At 54.0% G+C, this 13,896-nt stretch overlaps 1 long non-coding RNA gene across 1 annotated transcript in view; it reads left to right on the plus strand.

The window, feature by feature from the left end:
- LOC137463983 (uncharacterized) overlaps positions 1 to 13,896 on the plus strand; it is a 118,997-nt gene that overhangs the window by 57,939 nt on the left and 47,162 nt on the right. The window lies entirely within an intron of this gene.

The following is a 13,896-nucleotide window of genomic DNA, read 5'->3' on the forward strand; positions in this document are numbered from 1 at the left end:
GGCAGGAGGGCACTGTTGGTGTGTGGGAGGTGCCGGGCACAGCTGGGCACGGGAACACTGTCCTGAGTGCCCGGCTGTCTCTGCCCTGCCCTCTCAGGCACAGCACCACAACATCTTCTCCTGTTTCTGCACTCCCCTGATATTGTCAGTGTTATCTGGTGCTCTCAGGGAGGCTCTGGCCTTTGCAGCAGCTGAGTCAGGCACTGCCCTTGGCATTCCTGCCAGGCAGGGCTGTCCATGGGAATGGGGTGTCCAAGCTTCCCTGGGACCTGTGGGGCTGAGGGCAAAGCAGTCCATGGGAAAGGGGAATGAGCTCAGCCCCTCCCTGAGATCCCATCATGGGCACAGCCGGGGATCTCCTTGCTGTGCCCTTCCCAGCTCTGAGCTGCCCTCCTGGGTGCAGAGCTGTGCCAGAGCCTCTGGGAGTTCCCTGAATGTCCCACGGGGAAGTGCAGAGATGCCACAGGTGAGACCTTGCCCAGAGACCTTTGGAGAGGGTGAGAGATTCAGGGATCCCTCTGCTCTGGGCAGGGTCTGGTTTATCCCAGGGTGACCCAGGAGTGTGACTGTGCTCTGATTGCAGCCAAAGGTGCAAAGCCAGGGCAGTTGGGAACAAGCCCATCCAGCCCTCACCTGCCCTCAGCCACAGGGAATCCCTTGCTGCTCACATATCTCAGTGGCAAACTCTGAGGGCAGTAGGAATGCTGGTGATTTCTGACCTCAGAGAGCCAGGAATGATGTGTGGGTAGGAAAAACATTCCCTACATCTTCTCACTGCTATCCTTGTCCTGTAGACCTGGGAGTGCAGATGCTAACAACCCTTTCTGCATTAGGAGTGATTCCCCTGACAAATCTTGAATATCCGGCCTTGTCCCTCTGCCACATGGCCACAAACCCAGGGCAGTGGGGCAGGGATGGCTCCTGGAGAGCCCCCAGGCACAGCCCTGGCTGCTCCTGGCACACTCAGCCAGCACAACTGGAGCTCAGGCAGGGACCTGGGTGAAGGATTTCCCAGAGCAGGAACAAGGGTGGGTGAGTCCCAGCAGGACAGTCTGCAGGGAATGGCCCAGGTTTGGCTCCAAGCAGCCTCTTCTGACTGTCACTGTCCTTTCTCCATGAATAGGTCCCCATGTGCAGCCACAGCCAATGTCCAACAGCAGCTCCATCAGCCACTTCCTCCTGCTGGCACTGGCAGACACGCGGCAGCTGCAGCTCCTGCACTTCTGCCTCTTCCTGGGCATCTCCCTGGCTGCCCTCCTGGGCAACGGCCTCATCATCAGCGCCGTAGCCTGCGGCCACCACCTGCACACGCCCATGTTCTTCTTCCTGCTCAACCTGGCCCTCAGCGACCTGGGCTCCATCTGCACCACTGTCCCCAAAGCCATGCACAATTCCCTCTGGGACACCAGCACCATCTCCTACACAGGATGTGCTGCTCAGCTCTTTTTTTTTGTCTTTTTCATCTCAGCAGAGTATTTCCTTTTGACCATCATGTGCTACGACCGCTACGTGTCCATCTGCAAACCCCTGCACTACGGGACCCTCCTGGGCAGCAGAGCTTGTGCCCACATGGCAGCAGCTGCCTGGGCCAGTGCCTTTCTCTATTAACTGCTGCACACGGCCAATACATTTTCCCTGCCCCTGTGCCATGGCAATGCCCTGGGCCAGTTCTTCTGTGAAATCCCACAGATCCTCAAGCTCTCCTGCTCCAAATCCTATCTCAGGGAACTTGGGCTCATTGCTGTTAGTGCCTCTTTAGGCTAGGTTGTTTTTTGTTCATGGTTTTCTCCTATGTGCAGATCTTCAGGGCCGTGCTGAGGATCCCCTCTGAGCAGGGACAGCACAAAGCCTTTTCCACCTGCCTCCCTCACCTGGTCGTGGTCTCTCTGTTCCTCAGCACTGGTATATTTTACTACCTGAAACCCCCCTCCATGTCCTCTCCATCTCTGGATCTGGCCCTGTCAGTTCTGTACTCGGTGGTGCCTCCAGCCCTGAACCCCCTCATCTACAGCCTGAGGAACCAGGAGCTCAAGGCTGCAGTGTGGAGACTGATGACTGGATGCTTTCAGAAACATTAAACTGCTGGCCAATTTCTGCAAATCACTTCTAACAAAAGTCATCTTTGATACTTCTTGTTGGTTTCATTTTGGAGGTTCATATTTTTACTTTTTTCATACTGTCCACAAATAAAAAATACACTCTGTGCCATTTCTCACTTTGTTTCTCTCCACCTTCCCTGTGGCCACAGACTGTGTCAATGAGGGGCTGCACTCTTGGTAGCTTTAAAGGAACTCAAGGATGTCCCAGCAGAGTTTTCTGCAGAGATGCCCTTTTGTCGCCTTCTCTGGGGCTGCAGCAGCAATGTCTGTGTGCAGAGCTGGGGCAGATCAGTGCTGGCACAGCAGCTGTGCCCAGCAGCAGCAGCACTTGGTGTTGCCAGTGCTGCTCCCGTGGCCCTGCCCCGCTGCCCTGGTGGCCCTGGTGTTGCTGCAGGGCCTGAGTGCTCTCGGGGCCGGGCACAGTCCTGGGGGTGGCAGTGCCAGGGCTGCAGCAGGGACAGCCCATGGGCACTGCTGGGGCAGCGCTGACGCCTCAGGCCAGGGCCTGGGGGCTCCAGGCTCCTTGCCCAGGCTCTCTCAAGAACACGGCCAGGCCAATGCTCAGCACAGAAAACTCCCATGAGCAGCCCCACGCTGGCCGCTGGCAGGCTGGGGGCAAACAGCATGGCTGGTGCTCTGCAAGGGCCCTGGGGGAGACGGGAAGGAGCAGCAGAGCAGGGGCTGATCCATCCCCAGTGCGCTGGACAGCCCAGGGCAGCGTCCCAGAGCGTTCTCATGGAGCTGCCAACAACATCCCCCCTCTGCAGCCCTGGCCTCTCCCCCAGCTCACACAGGTGCCGCATCCTTGCAGGCACAGCCACGGCAGCACTGGCTCAGGAGCCCCTGTTTGCATTGCACACAGCAGGCGGGAGCACCCCCATGCTGCTGCTGTGGGGACAGGAACCTGAGGGAGCACAAATGCCATCAGCCCCGGGGGCCAGGAAGGGCTGGGGGACGCCAGGGAAACCACTCAGCTTTGTCCTGGCCTCTGCAGCCAGCCAGAAAGTTTGTTCCCATCAGCTGGGAGTTTCCTGTCCCACTGCAGACGCTGCTGCTCAGAGCCAGGGCTGCCTGGCAGCCACCCCCAAACTGCCCTGAGCATTTCCTTTGCTTCACCTTTGCTTTCTTTACTCTTCCTGCTACAGATTTCTTCCCATTGCCCATCCCTGTTCCCTCCCCTGCAAGCAGCTCATCCCTGTTTGCCCTTTCCTCTCTGGCCCCACTCCCCCATTCCAGTTCCTGACTTGGCACCATGGGAACGGCCGCTGGGGAGCAGGATCATCCCACAAGTGCTGCAGGAATTGTCTGCAGGCTCCTGCAGTGCCTCGTGCTGCTCCCTTGCCAGAGGCACCCCAGGCCAGGGGGGCACATCTGGGCTGCTGTGTCTGGCTGTGGGGCTCCCTGTTCTGGGCAGTGAGGAGGGGCTGCAGAGGCTCTGCAGGACTGACAGGATGGGCTTTGGGGCTGTGAGGAGAAGCTGAGGGACCTGGGCTGCTGGAGCTTCTGAAGAGGAGGCCCAGGGCTCCTCCTGCAACTGCTCCAAGGGTGGTTTCAGAGAATCCCAGAATCAGCAAGGCTGGAAAAGACCATGGAGATCATCAAGTCCAACCTGTGCCCTGACACCGCCTTGTGTCCCCTGAGCCTCCTCGTCTCCAGGATCAACAACCCCTGCTCCCTCAGCTGCTCCTCACAGGACTTGTGCTCCAGACCCCTCACCAGCCTTGTTGCCCTTCTCTGGACATGCTCCAGCCGCACAATATCCTTCACTGCCCTGTTCCTGCTGGCCACACCATTCCTGATCCAGGCCAGGAGCCATTGGCCTTCTTGGCCACCTGGGCACACTGCTGGCTCATGTCCAGCCTGCTGTCCATCAGTCCCTGCAGGTCCCTTTCTGCCTGGCTGCTGTCCAGCCACTCTGTCCCCAGCCTGTAGCTCTGCAGGGGTTGTTGTGGCCAGAGTGCAGGACCCAGCACTTGGACTTGTTAAACCTCACCTTCTTGGATTTGGGCCCTGGATCCAGCCTGTCCAGGTCCCTCTGCAGAGCCCTCCTAGCCTCCAGTATATCCACACTCCCAGCCATCTTTGTGTTACCATGGTTCCATGAGGCCCCAGAGTGTCCCAATGGTGTCCATGATTCCATGAGGCCTCCCAGTGTCACAATGTCCCTCTGGTGTCACAAAGTCCCTTGGATCCTTGGGCCCTGCAGTGTCACAATGGCACCGTGGTGCCCCAGGGCCCTGCAGTGTCACAATGGATCCTTGGTTCCATGAGGTCTGGCAGGGCAGCAATGCTCTCCTTGGTTCCCGCTGTCTCCCACACCTCCCACTGTCAGGCTATAGAAGGACACCTGGCCGATGAAGGGGAGTGGGAGTGGATACCTACTCGAGGAGGTAATAATAAAATCCCTCCCAACCCCCTCTCCCAAGCCAGGTGCCACTTCAGATTCGGTATGATCCCCTGGATCTGGAGAGTCAGCCAGATGGTTTAGAAGAAAATTATCTGCCCAGTGAGCCTCCCAATTATGATTCATCTGTGAGACAGATCAGCACCTCTAACATCAAAAAGGAAAGACAGACAATCGTGGTGGGTGACTCCCTCCTGAGGGGAACAGAGGGCCCTATATGTTGACCAGACCCACCCCACAGAGAGGTCTGCTGCCTCCCTGGGGCCCGGGTACGGGATATCACTGACACACTGCCTGGGCTGATTCAGCCCTCTGATTATTACCCACTGCTGATACCCCAGGCTGGCAGTGATGAGATTGAAAAGAGGAGTGTCAGGGCAATTAAAAGGGACTTTAGGGCATTGGGTCAGGTGGTTAATAGGACAGGGGCACAGACAGTCTTTTCCTCAGTCCCTCTGGAGTCTGAGAAAAATGGTGAAAGCAATGGGAGAGCTCACATTATCAACGAGTGGCTCAAGGGTTGGTGTCATCGACAAAATTTGGGATTCTTTAATCATGGGGCAACTTTTACAGCAGCTGGCCTGCTTGGACCAGACGGGCTCCATCTGTCTGTGAAGGGCAGAAGAATTTTAGCTCATGAACTGGCAGAACTTGTTGAGAGGGCTTTAAACTAGGTCTGAAGGGGAAGGGGATGTAGCTGGTTTGTCTGGAAGCAGGCTCGTGGGTGGTAAGCCTGAGCTAGGGGTGAAATCAGCAGCCCAGCTGAGGTGCATGTACACCAATGCACACAGCATGGGTAACAAACAAGAAGAGCTGGAGGCCATGGTGCAGCAGCAGAGCTATGATGTAATTGCCACCACAGAAACAGGGTGGGACAACTCACATGGCTGGAGCGCTGCACTGGATGGCTGCAAGCTCTTCAGGAGAGACAGGAAAGGGAGAAGAGGTGGAGGGGTGGCCCTTTACATTAGGGAGGATTTTGATGCTACGGATGTTGAAGCTAATGATGATGGAGTTGAATGTCTATGGGTGAGACTTAGGGGGAAGGCCAACAAGGCTGACATCCTACTGGGAGTCTGGTATCAGCTACCCAACTGGGAAGAAGAGGTGGACAACTCATTCCGTAAGCCGCTAAAGAATGTTTCTGGATCATCACCCCTTGTCCTTGTAGACGACTTGAACCTGCTGGACATCTGCTGGGAGCTCAATACAGCTTAAAAGAGGCAGTCCAGGAAATTTTTAGGGTTTGTGGAGGACAATTTTTTGTTGTAGCTGGTGAGTGAGCCCACCAGGGGAGGGACTATGTTGGATCTGTTTTTTGTAAATAGAGATGGGCTGGTGGGAGATGTGGTGGTTTGAGGTCACTTGGGGCACAGTGATCATGAAATTATAGAATTCTCAATATTTGGTGAAGTCAGGAGGAACACTAATAAGACTTTTACATTGGACTTCGGAGGGCAGACTTTGGCCTACTTAAGAGACTTATTCAGAGAGTTCCTTGGGAAGCAGCCCTTGAAAAGAAAGGAGTTCAGGAAAGGTGGGCATGCTTCAAAACAGAGATCTCAAGGGCACAGGAACACAATGTTCCTGTGTGCCCAAAGACGAGTCGACGAGGCAAACATCCAGTGTGGATGGGAAAGGAGGTTTTGAAGGAACGTAGGAATAAAAAGAGGATGTATCATCTTTGGAACGAGGATCAGATCTCTCAGGAAGTATTAAGGGGCTTTCTAGGGCAGGTAGGAAAGAAATTAGGGAAGCCAAACCTCAGATTGAACTTAAAATGGCAGTTTTTATAAAGGATAATAAAAAACGTTTTTACAAATACATCAATGGTAAAAGGAAGGGAAAGACCAACCATTGTTTGTTATTAGATGTGGAAGGCAATTTGGAAACTGCAGATGAGAAGGCAGAGGTGCTTAGCGCCATTTTTTGCCTCAGTTTTTAGTGAGAAAATGATTTTCCTTCAGGACAACTGTCCTCCTGGGCTGGTTGATGGTGCCAGGGAGCAGATTGGTGCACCCATTTTTCAAGAGGAGGTCATCAGAGAACTGCTGAGCTGCTTGGATGCTCATAAATCCATGGGACCAGATGGGATCCACCCCAGGGTGATGAGGGAGCTGGCAGATGAGCTTGCAGAGCCACTCTCCACCATTTACCAGCAGCCCTGGCTCACTGGTGAGGTCCCAGATGACTGGAAGCTGCCCAATGTGACACCCATTCAGAAAAAGGATGGGAAGGAGGATCCTGGTAATTCCAGGCCAGTCAGCCTGACCTCAGTACCCAGTAAGGTCATGGAACAGTTCACAATGAGTGCCATCACACAGCGCTTCCAGGATGGCCAGGGTGTCAGACCCAGCCAGCAGGGGTTTAGCAGGGGCAGGTCGTGTTTGACCAACCTGGTCTCCTTCTATGACCAGGTGGCCCTCCTGGTGGATGCAGGACAGGCTGTGGATGTGTCTATTTGGACTCCAGCAAGGCCTTTGACACTGTCTCCCACAGCACACTCCTGGAAAAGCTGCAGCCCATGGCTGGGACAGGAGCACTCTGTGCTGGGTTCAGAACTGGCTGGATGGCCGGCCCAGAGAGTGGTGGTGAGTGGTGCTGCATCCAGCTGGGGACAGTCACCAGTGCTGTCCCTCAGGGCTCTGTGCTGGGCCAGCTCTGTTCAATATTTTTATTGACCACATGGCTGAGGGGATTGAGGCTTTCATTAGTAGAACTGCAGATGGCACTAAGCTGGGAGTATGTGTCCATCTTTTGGAAGGTAGGAGGGCTCTGCAGGGACACCTGGAATGGTTTCCATTAAGATGAAGTTTAACCAGTCCAGGTGCCAAGTCCTGCATTTTGGCCGCAATAACCCCCTGCACTGCTCTAGGCTGGGGACGGTGTGGCTGGACGGTGCCCAGGCAGAAAGGGACCTGGGGGCACTGGTCGACAGCAGGCTGGACATGAGCCAGCAGTGTGCCCAGGTGGCCAAGAAGGCCAATGGCTCCTGGCCTGGACCAGGAATGGTGTGGCCAGCAGGAGCAGGGAGGTCATTCTTCCCCTGTACTTGGCACTGGTGTGCTTGGCATTCTTCCCCTGTACTGGCACCATTCCTCGAGTGCTGTGTCCAGTTCTGGGCTCCCCAGTTTAGGAGGGACATTGAGGACCTGGAGTGTGTCCAGAGAAGGACAACAAGGCTGGTGAGGGGTCTGGAACACAAGTCCTGTGAGGAATGGCTGAGGGAGCTGGAATTGTTTATCCTGGAGAAGACTCAGAGGTGACCTTATCACTCTCTACACTCCCTGAAAGGTGGTTGCAGTCAGGTGGGGGTCGGTCTCTCTCCTCACAGCAACTGACAGGACCAGAGGACAGTGTCTTAAGCTGCACCAAGGGAAATTTAGGTTGGATATTAGGACAAAAGTTTTTTTATGGAAAGGGTGATAAAGTACTGGAATTGTCTGTCCAGGGAGGTGGTGGAGTCACCATCCTGGGATATGTTTAAAAAAAGACTGGATGTGGCACTCAGTGCCATGGTTTAGCTGAGGTGGTGTTAGGGCATGGGTTAGACTTGATGACCTTAAAGGTCTCTTCCAACCCAGTAATTCTGTGATTCTGTGATTGTGTGACACCACAGACCAGGTTGTGACATCATATAGTAGGCTGTGACATCACTGGCTCATTATGTGACATCACTGGGCAGGTTGTGACATCAGAGGATGCCTGTATGACATCAAAGAGCAGAGCAAGCTGTGAGGTCAAAGAGTGTGCTGTGACATTATAGGGTGGCTGTGTTCCATCACTGAAGGCATTGTGACATCACAGGGTGGGTCTGTGAGCCCACAGAGGTGCTGTGTGACATGCTAAGTGAGTTCTGCCATCACAGAGCAGGCTGTGACATCACAGAGCAGGCTGTGACATCACAGAGGAGGTTGTGATGTCACAAAGTCAGCTGTGACATTACAGGCTGGCAGTGTGAAATCACAGAATGGGCTGTGAGGCCACAGAGAAGATGCTGCCATCATAGAAAAGGGCTCTGTGACATCACAGAGCAGCTGTGTGATGTCACAGAGCACACGGCAACATCACAGGGCAGATTTTGTGACATCACCGAGCACACTGGGACCTCAAAGAGCAGGCTGTGACATCACAGGGCACCTGTATGAAATCACAGGCAGCCTGTTACATCTCAGAGTTGGCTGTGTGAAACTACAGGGCAGCTGTGTGACATCACAGGGGCTGTGTGACATCTCAGGGGTTTGTGACATCACATGGGGCTGTGTGACATCACAGGGCCTGTGTGACATCACAGGGCCTGTGTGAGGTCACTGGGGAGGTCGCTCCACCCCAGCCCCCCCTCCCAGTTCCCCCAGAGAAGTCCAACGCTGCTCGTGCACAGAGGGGTCCCCTGTCCCCCCGGGTCCCCCCGCCCCCGGCGCCGCAGCCTCCCCCAGAGGATGTTCCACGAGATCGACCCCAGAGCCTGACACGGGGACGGGGGCCGGGGCTGTGGGGGGTGGGACAGGGGGACAGGGACCCCCCAGCAGCGTCCCTGTGTCCCCCAGGGCCAGAGCCTGGGCCAGGGCTCCTTCACCCTGTTACCAACGAGGGCTTGAGAGCGCTGAAAAAATCCCCAGCAAGGGATCAGCAAAATCCAGATTTAATATTAAGCAACAGCACCACGAAGTTCCTTGGCAAGAGTCACTCTGCTCCTGACTGGACACTTCAGGCACACCAAGGAAACAAAGCAACAACAAAACCAAACAGAATCCAGGAAATCAAACCAGAAATGAACCGGGAATTGGGGCTTTCATTCCTATGGAAAAGAACTGTCCTTCTCATCCAGGTGCCCATGGCAAGAACTGGGATTCCACCTCCAACACTGCCTGTTGTGACAGACTGGAGGAGATTGTTGGCTGGAAACATTTCATGTGTGGGGAGGAAGGGGCAGGTCCAGCCTTGCCCTGCCCTGGAACCCCAGCCCTGCCCTGCCCTGGAACCCCAATCCCCCCAGAGCCTCTATCCCAGCCCAGCAGTGTCTGCCAGTCCCTGGCACAGCACAGGCAATGCTCCACAGCCACCTCTGCAGCCCCCAGCCCAGCTCCTGAGTGACCAAATGACCCCAAGTCCCACCTGGGGAAGGGCCCAGGAACACCAAGGGGTGTTTAAGGCTGAGCACAAGGCAAGCACACATCTTGACCCTGCGTCCTCTTGGAATTTCTCTCTGAACCCAGCTGGAATCCAGGAGTTGGTAGCTCTGTGTGTGCTCCTGTGTATCTTTTTTGTCTTTCTCTTTCTGTGTCTTCTTCTTCTAAATATGTCCCCTCACAAATTTTGATTAACTTAAAATAGAACAGGCTTAGAGTTTGTGAATTTGAATGGGCCAAGGTAATGCTTTGAGAAGTGTTTTGTGTGAATTGAATGTAATATTAAACTTCTGCCAAAGTTTCCCTGATCTTCTAAAGTTGCCAGTAAAGGCTGTTTTGTTGTTTGGAGCTCCTGAGAATCTCTTGTTGGTATTTCTCCAGTGCATCCAACTCAGAGGACAAACAATTGTAATTCCTCTTAAATGTCTCCTTGAGAGAGTTGTTTGGGGGATGGGAGTCAGGGCTTGTGTGTCCTGCTTGGCACAGCCCAGGCAGGGTTTTCACAGCCACATTCCACACTCCATTTCCCAGCTGGAGCCGCTGGTGCCTCTGAGTTCTGCTGCCCCAGCCCCAGGGACGCTCTCCTTGTCTGCCCATTCCTCCACGGTCTCTGGGCAGGGATGGCCTCAGTGGGGGCTGCTGACATCCTCAGCAGCTTGGAGGCTGGTGCTGAATTTTACTGCTCCAGAGGCTTCTTGAGCCTTCAGCTCTTCAGTTCAGCAATTCAGTGTCCCAGAGCTCATTAACATTCCAAACACCTTAACAAGCCAAACCTCTGGGAATAAGGTAAGTGTTCAAATCATTTGTGGTTAATTAGCCCAATTATAAAAACCTCTTCAAAGTGAATACACTACATTTAAAAAGACAGTGAGAAAATATTTTTTTGGTCCTGTTTAGTTTTTTTTTCCCTGTTAATACATTGATATGTGCACTCTCCAATTGACACTGAATCCAAGTACCTCCTCATGCAGTTGGAATAGATATGAAAATCAAGACCCTTCATGGCTGACAATCAGTCAGACTCTGTCCCTACCCCCACCCCACCATCTCCCCCATCCAAGCCCTGGCACTCAGAGCAGCCTTGTGCAAATCTGAGCTCCCTCCAGCCCAGGCTGCACCTGCAGGTTTCAGCTCCGTGGCTCCAACTCTCACCTGCTTTCCCTGGAGAAGGAGCTGCTCCAGACACAGAGGGATGTTCATTTCTTGTCAGCCAACAAAGCCAAGGGAAGGCACAGCTCCACCAAATGCAAAAGTCATTCCTCTGCTGGATATTAACTCCACTGTGCACAACAGACAGTCCCAGAGCAATGGAAAACACCTTCTGTGCCCAGCACAGATCCCAAGGCCCCCCAACCCCTCCCTGCCCTGATTCTGCCCAGATTTGCTCTTTGCACACAGGAGTCACAGGCTGAAGTCAGGAGCTCCCTCCATGCGCCGAGGGGGGAAAAGAGGGAAAGTGGATGAAGAGCTCTCCTGTGCAGAGCCAAGGTCCAAGTGCCTCTGCAGTGGGAACCACAACTCATCAGGTTTGTGTCCTTTGGGCTCAGGGATGGTGACACTCAGAGGCACAGAAAGGTTTCTGGCCAACAAACACAAGTTGAACATTTGAACAGTTTAATAACCATCGCAGCTCTTCCCTCAGCTCTCTGTGATGTCCCAGCAGCATCTGACATGTCCCCCATCCCCAAGGGATTTCTGTACAGGAACAGTTTTAGACAAAGACAAAAGAAAAGGTAGTTCTGTGATAGATATGAACACTAATAAGGATGTTGACTAATATGGTTTTTTTTTTGAACTTGGGAAAGATTGGACAACTCCCTAAAGCTCAAAGCACAAAATCAGTCAGGTGAGAGGCACTTGAATGACCAGAAAGCATCTGGAGGAGAAACACTTGGAGCAATAGGAAGTACATAGATCCAGCTGGTCGAGTGAAGAGATTTCCTTAAACAAGGCCATTTAAACAGGAGAGTGGGAAATACCTGAAGGAAAAGGGAGATGATATAATAAACAGAATATTGGTGACTCAAACAGACAGGAAGATCAGTATTTCTTCTCCTTCTCCCATTAGTACACTTCCAGGAAATTCCTGTTCCTGGAGGGAAAACTTTGCTATTTCTTAAAAATACTCAAGTGACCTAGATAAAGAAAATGTGCCTGTATATTAATAAAATAAAAGATATTAAAACTTTTGCCCCGTTTCCAGGCAGACACCAGCTGTGTGCCCATGACCAGGCAGTGCCACTTGTGCCCTGAGGTGCCGAGCTGGGATTGGATCTCTCAGAGAGGAGCTGAGGGGGAGCAGAGCACCTTGCAAGCTGCAGGTCCCTGCCAGCCCCGCAGGGCTCCTGTGCCATCAACATCTGCTCTGCTCCATCCTGAAACAGGGCCCAGCATGGTGCCGGGACCATCAGAGAGCTGAGGTGTGTGCTGGGATTCAATGCCCTCCCCATGGCGCAGCAGCCCTGCATTTCCCTGCTCCAGCCTTGGTCTCCAGCACAGCCGTGGAGGCTCTTTGGGCTCCTGAGTGTTCCTGCTGTGTCCATGCCCCCAAGGGCACAGAGCAGCCTCCTCTCTCGGCCACTTGCCTGTTTTCCATGCCTTGCACAGGCACTGGCCCTGCCCCACAAGGCCTGGGCTGAGTCCTGCCCTGCACGCTCAGCCAGGCTGGGATGGACACTGATGGTTTCTGTGCCAGGCTCTCTGAGCCCAGCCCAGCTCCCTGCAAGCTCTGCCAGCTGCCCTGAGCTCTGTGCAGCACCAAGGGCCTCTCCCCAGCACAGCCCAGCCGGCTCTGGCCCCACAGCTCTGCTCAGCCCAGGCTGCTCTGGCCACTGGCCCCACGGCCTCAGCCCCTGGCCAGGGCACAGCTGCAGCTGCAGCCCCAGCCATGGGGGAAGGGGCTTGGCCAAGGCCAAAGGAGGCTCCCTGGGTGTCCTGCTCCCCTCGGGCTGAGGTGCTGAGAGCTCTGCAGCCCCTGCTGCCATCCCATCTGCCCAGGCCAGCACAAGAGCCCAGCCTTGGGGCCCTCCAGAGCTGCTCCTGCTCCAGGCCCAGGGCCCATCCCAGAGCTGGGGCAGCCTCAAAGCTGTGCCCATTTCTGGTCATCGCTGCTCTGATGGGGATGGAGCCTCAGCCACTTGGAGGCTGCTGATGAATTTTACTTCTCCACAGGGCTCTTCTTTCTTGAGCTCTTCAGTTTAGGAATTCAGTGAGAAAAGCTCATAAACATTTGTTCAAAACACCCAAGACAAGAAAAGCCCTTGGGAATAATTGAAGTTTTCAATTCTTCTGTGATGAATTAGACAGGTTTCAGTACTGTATGTAAAGTGAATGTACTGTTTTGAAAACTTTGCAGAGAGAACTATTTTGTCCTGTTTTCTTTTCCAGTTTTTCCTGTTTAGAGATGGATATCAGCAATGTCCAATTGATATTGACCCCCAGCACCTCCTAATGCAGTCTGAATAGATGTGAAAATCAAGACCCTTCATGGCTGACAATCAATAACACTTTGTCCCCAACCCCTCCCCACCATTTCCCTCATCCAACCCCTGGCACTCAGAGCAGCTGAGGAATGGAGTCACACCCAGGGATGTCCCCAGGGCTCAGGATGGGGGCCAGGTCAGTGAAATCTCTTGATTGCTGATCTGGATGAGGCCATCGAGGGCACCCTCAGTTCCCAGGTGAGCCCAAGCTGGGTGGGAGTGTGGCTGTGCTGGAGGGCAGAAGCTCTGCAGAGGGATCTGGACAGGCTGGAGCCATGGGCCCAGGACAATTGGATGAGGTTCACCAAGGCCAAGGGCCGGGTCCTGCCCTGGGCTCACAACCACCCCAAATCCCTGGCTGTGCCCTGCCCCTGATCCCCCCAGCCTGTCCTGTTTCCTTCATCCCTGCATTGCCAGGGACTTTCTGGGACAAGGGAGCTCTGCTCTGGGGATGGAGGGAGGTCCAAGCGTCACCGCTGGAGTGGGAACCACAACTCATCAGGTTTGTGACCTTTGGGGGTCAGGAACTGGTGAGAGTCAGAGGCACAGAAAGTTTCTCTTCATGGCCAACAGACCATGGTTGAACAGGACACAATTTAATAACAATCACACTCTTCCCTGAGCTATGTGCAACATCCCAGCAGCATCTGATGAGTCCAGCATCCATAAGTGATTCCCATACTAGAACTGATTTTAGACAACCGTGGTTCCGTGATAGAAATAAACACAATTAAGTTCTTGTATCAGGATGATTGTCCTGCAGTGGGGGCAAAACAGCTCAA

Source organism: Anomalospiza imberbis, chromosome 33 (genome assembly GCF_031753505.1).
Source record: "Anomalospiza imberbis isolate Cuckoo-Finch-1a 21T00152 chromosome 33, ASM3175350v1, whole genome shotgun sequence".
NCBI lineage: Eukaryota > Metazoa > Chordata > Aves > Passeriformes > Viduidae > Anomalospiza > Anomalospiza imberbis.